Consider the following 5,247-nt stretch of genomic DNA (forward strand, 5'->3'; position numbering starts at 1 on the left):
AAAGTCACGTGGTCTGTCAATCTCTATTTAGAGTCACATGATCACGCTGCTGTAAACCTGTGTAGTCAGTAGATGGTGCTGTTGGACTGTGTTTGTCTTTGTGAACGCTGTAACGTCAGAGTTAGGATCTACTTAGTTTAACACAGAAATATGTGTACGAGTTTTAGTTTAAGTAATTATAACTGTTATATAAACCTACAGACGTGACATGAATCTAAATGTTATTTCTTGTTGTTTATTTCCTCTTCAGAGCAAACCTATGCACACTCACAGATTACAAAGACTGTAAAGCCTGTACTGTGCCCTTCATTACTGTGCTGTGTAAATATCAGTTGTTTGCAAATATTTTTTTTCTGTATCTGCGAGTTTAAAAGACAAGAATGTGAAAACATTTTATAAATGAAAAAAAAAACGCTGTTCTACAGAGTCTGACTTTTTTATTCTGTAAATGTTCACATTATGCAGCACATTTAACTTGATATTCAACTGCGTAAAAAACAAAAATACTTGCAGTAAAGATAAAGACACTGGCTCTGTGTCTGAAAGCCAAATGTCTCATATTTGAAGGATTAATAACTGTGAAATATTTAATGATTTTTGTGTCTGAATGTGAACATTTTTGAAATAAAAAACAATTCATGGTATAATATGTGCCATGCTGTGACAGCTTTTTATTTACTTGTCATTCATATATTATAAATGTAAAAACTGATCCGCCTCCTTTGTTCATGTTCAAAGTGTTAAACAAACAGCGTCTACGTCAAACTGCTCCACTTCCTGGACTGTGTCAAAGCCTGATAACTCCTCCCTCTTCTTCCTGAAACACTGTAAATGTATTTCCTTGTTCCCTCCCCTTTAGATCTGCAGTTTGAAGATGGGTATAACAAACATGTTGTAACGTTTCAGAGCCGACAGGCTCCATTCACTACAGAAAAGTATGTTATGAGATCAGAGGTCAGAATGCTTTCGTTTCTGCCAAAGAGAAACTGAGAGGAGAAATGGCACAGAAAGGAGTTCAGCTGGACCGAGAAACTATTTCTTGTTCCATCTGTTTGGATCTACTGAAGGATCCGGTGACTACAACCTGTGGACACAGCTACTGCATGAACTGTATTAAAAGTTTCTGGGATGAAGAGGACAGGAAGGAATCCACAGCTGCCCTCAGTGCAGGAAGACTTTCACACCGAGGCCTGTCCTGGAGAAAAACATCATGTTAGCAGCTTTAGTGGAGCAGCTGAAGAAGACTGGACTCCAAGCTGCTCCAGCTGATCACTGCTATGCTGGACCTGAAGATGTGGCCTGTGATGTCTGCACTGGGAGGAAGCTGAAAGCCATCAAGTCCTGTTTATCTTGTCCAGCCTCTTACTGTGAGAAACACCTCCAACCTCACTATGATGCAGCTCCATTAAAGAAACACAAGCTGGTGGCCCCCTCCAAGAAGCTCCAGGAGAACATCTGCTCTCGTCATGATGAGGTGATGAAGATTTTCTGTCGTACTGATCAGCAGAGTATCTGTTATCTCTGCACAATGGATGAACATAAAGGCCATGAAACAGTCCCAGCTGCAGCAGAAAGGACTGAGAAGCAGAAGGAGCTCGAGGTGAGACGACTAAACATCCAGCAGAGAATCCAGGAGCGAGAGAAAGATGTGAAGCTGCTTCAACAGGAGGTGGAGGCCATCAATGGCTCTGCTGATAAAGCAGTGGAGGACAGTGAGAAGATGTTCACTGAGCTGATCCGTCTCATCCAGAAAAGAAGCTCTGATGTGAAGCAGCAGGTCAGATCCCAGCAGGAAACTGAAGTGAGTCGAGTCAAAGAGCTTCAGGAGAAGCTGGAGCAGGAGATCGCTGAGCTGAAGAGGAAAGACGGCGAGCTGGAGCAGCTCTCACACACAGAGGATCACAACCAGTTTCTACACAACTACCCCTCACTGTCAGCACTCAGTGAGTCTACACACTCATCCAGCATCAATATTCGTCCTCTGAGCTACTTTGAGGCTGTGACAGCAGCTGTGTCAGAGACCAGAGATAAACTACAGGACATTCTGAGAGAGGAATGGACAAACATCTCACTGACAGTCACTGAAGAGGATGTTTTACTGTCACCACCAGAGCCAAAGACCAGAGCTGGATTCTTAAAATATTCACGTGAAATCACACTGGATCCAAACACAGCACACACACGTCTGTTATTATCTGAGGGGAACAGAAAAGTAACATTTATGAAACAACAACAGCCTTATTCTGATCATCCAGACAGATTCACTGGATGGCTTCAGGTCCTGAGTAGAGAGAGTCTGACTGGACGTTGTTACTGGGAGGTGGAGTGGAGAGGGGGAGTTGGTGTAGCAGTTGCATACAAGAATATCAGCAGAGCAGGGAGGGGCGATGAATGTGTATTTGGATACAATGACAAATCTTGGGCATTACGTTGTGACACAAACAGTTACATATTTTTTCACAACAAAGTCCGAACTGTCCTCTCAGGTCCTCGGTCCTCCAGAGTAGGAGTGTACCTGGATCACAGAGCAGGTATTCTGTCTTTCTACAGCGTCTCTGAAACCATGACTCTCCTCCACAGAGTCCAGACCACATTCACTCAGCCGCTCTATGCTGGACTTTGGCTTTGGGGGGCTGCAACAACTGCAGAGCTGATTAAAGTCAAATAGACCTTTGAGCTTCCAGTTTTTTGTTCTTGTCTTTGCTGTTGAGAGCTCACTGTTGTGCTGTTCCTTCTCTGCACAGAGATCACTTTATGGCTGCGAGTTTGACATCTTCTGATTGATTGTCTGTAGTTACCTGTAAATTTAGCTGAAACTGTATTCAAATCAATGCAACACTTTTTCTCTGTTGAGTCTTTGTGAACAGATCAGAGTGACATGTGAGAAATTTATTTCAAAACAGTTTCCACTGGACCCCAAAGTAAGTAAAGGAAGTAATGATCATAAACATAATCAAGCAATAATTCAACAGTTTTAGAGCCTCAAGTTTTTTCATTGCTTAAACAACAATAACACTGGAACTTTATTTATTTTTATTTCTTAAAGATTTGGATTTTATTGGGGGCCAGTCTAATGTAGTTTAAATAGAACAAACCACATATTATGTAGTTGGTTCTATTTTCTGAATTGGCAGGATTTCTCTTCCTTTCTGTTGTTTATTTACTTCCTTTACAGAGAAGAAAATATTGTTTTAATACAAGAAAACCTGCACAAAAAGTAGTTCATGTCTCTCAGTCAGTCCAGTGTGTGATGTCTCGTGAACTCAGTAAGATCGATGGGAGTTTGTGGCAGAAATTAACTGATAGATTAAATGTTGTGAATAATTCTCAAACTGCTTTGACGCTGTGTTGATGAGAGTCAATCTAAGTTTCATAGTCTTTTAAAATCAGTAAAATGATGAATTCTCTGATGGTTTTTATCTTGACCTACAGAAAGCTTTTCATACAGTAGATCATATCAGTTATTCAGGAAACTAGAGAGATATGGAATAAGATGTGTCGCCTGTTCCTGGTTGGAAAATGGAAAACTGTGTTGTTTATACAGAAGATACAAATTTATTGTGTTCTGGACATAAAATGTAAAGAATCTCTTGTATGCAACTGAAAATGAACTGGAAATTTTTAAGATGTGGTTTGATATCAATAAATTGACCCTTAATAACAAGGAGACTGAATTCATGCTTTTTGTGAGTAGAAAAGAAAATGAATGAATATGAATATTTCTACATAATTTACTTCAACTTCTGCTAGCAACACTACTGAGGTGACTATAGCTCAGGAGGTGGAGCAGGTCATCTACTCCATAATAGCCTTCAGCTCCTGTCTAGTTAAACCAATTTAAAAACAAATGAAAATAGCCACCAGTGTATAAGGACCTCGGCCCAGCAGCCAGAAATCCACCCAGGCAAAGCAGCAGCTCAGCAATCTCTAAATTAAAGCAGGACATCACTTACACTGAACAGCTGACCTCAGCAGGAATATCCCTCCCACCTTGCTTCATATCTAGGGTTAGGGTCACACCCTAATAAGTATCGGCAAGTGGAGGCGGAGTCCACTACAAGTTTCTCCACAGGAATAAAACAATATTTTCTTCCTACAGGGGCACAAATAACTTTAAACCTCTACCAAATTACCAAAACGCAAGTGGAACATTTTCTGTGACCTACCGCTCCAATAGAAGGCTATGGGACCCACATACAGCTGTCATAGAAAAGTAAAAGATGCCAAATAGCACAGAGCACACGAGGCATTCGCACAGCTCCAGGTTCACACAAGAGAAAGACTAATTACCTGCACCTGTGCTTATTAAAGGAAAAACCCAACTTTGTTGCTGTTGTTCTAAAGGAATAAACAATGCAAAGAAATATTTCTTAAATTGCAGTTTTCTTGGTGTGAACCTCAAAGTGTTACTGCTTGAAGTCATTCCTCTCTAAGGCTGTAAGCTGTACAGAGTACTGCACATGTAACTTTGAATGATTCTTAATGAGGTATCGTTCATAGACTGTTTTTTTGAGTATTTAATAAAGACTCAGTAAAATAAATAAATAAATAAACACAGAGTCAGTTCTAAAAAAAACAAATCATCAGTGGAAAAATTAAACATAACTTTGAACTTAAGCTGCCAAATGGCTGTAATTGGTTTCAGCACATAAATATTGGGCTTTGCTATTTGAATCCATAGTTAATGGTTAATGAGGGGTTACTGCAGTGGAAGCTTTTAAAAAACAACAAACAAATTGGTGTTACTGTCCTTACAGATGTGGCAAGAGACAGAAAAGATGCTGCTGTTTGCACATATTCAGTCCAGTTTACTGAAGAACACCTCAGGCTGTCAGGTTGAAACAGTCGGTCGTGGTTTTGTAACATAAACACTGGACCTCCTCTCAGCGTCCCCGCTCGATCTGCTATTCCCAAACATGAGACTCAAGTTTCTCTGTGACTGCAGCTCCCAGTCAAAGCTGGCGTCACAGCCCAATTTAACAGCATTATGGTAGTAATTAGAATCAAACATATGATAAAGGAGAGCCCTTGAAGACAAATCAGCATCATGAGAACTGCTGATAATGAATAAAAAAATCTTTAGGAAAATTTATCTGAGGAGATTTTTTACTTTAGTCTGGCCCCAGTCCCATCTGCTATCATGAAGAAGGCGAGTTTTTAACCTTTGCTGCAGCGAGACACCGGGTGGCGATATAGATTGGCTTCAATCTTTGGGAGCTATTAGGTCGTCCATGTTTTTTTACAGTC

The 5,247-nt window shown here is 40.4% G+C and overlaps 1 pseudogene; it reads left to right on the forward strand.

Moving 5' to 3' along the window:
* The first annotated feature begins 658 nt into the window (after positions 1-658).
* On the forward strand, positions 659-4,328 carry LOC120439468 (annotated as a pseudogene).
* The last annotated feature ends 919 nt before the right edge of the window (positions 4,329-5,247 follow it).

This window comes from Oreochromis aureus, linkage group 3, assembly GCF_013358895.1.
Source record: "Oreochromis aureus strain Israel breed Guangdong linkage group 3, ZZ_aureus, whole genome shotgun sequence".
Lineage (NCBI taxonomy): Eukaryota > Metazoa > Chordata > Actinopteri > Cichliformes > Cichlidae > Oreochromis > Oreochromis aureus.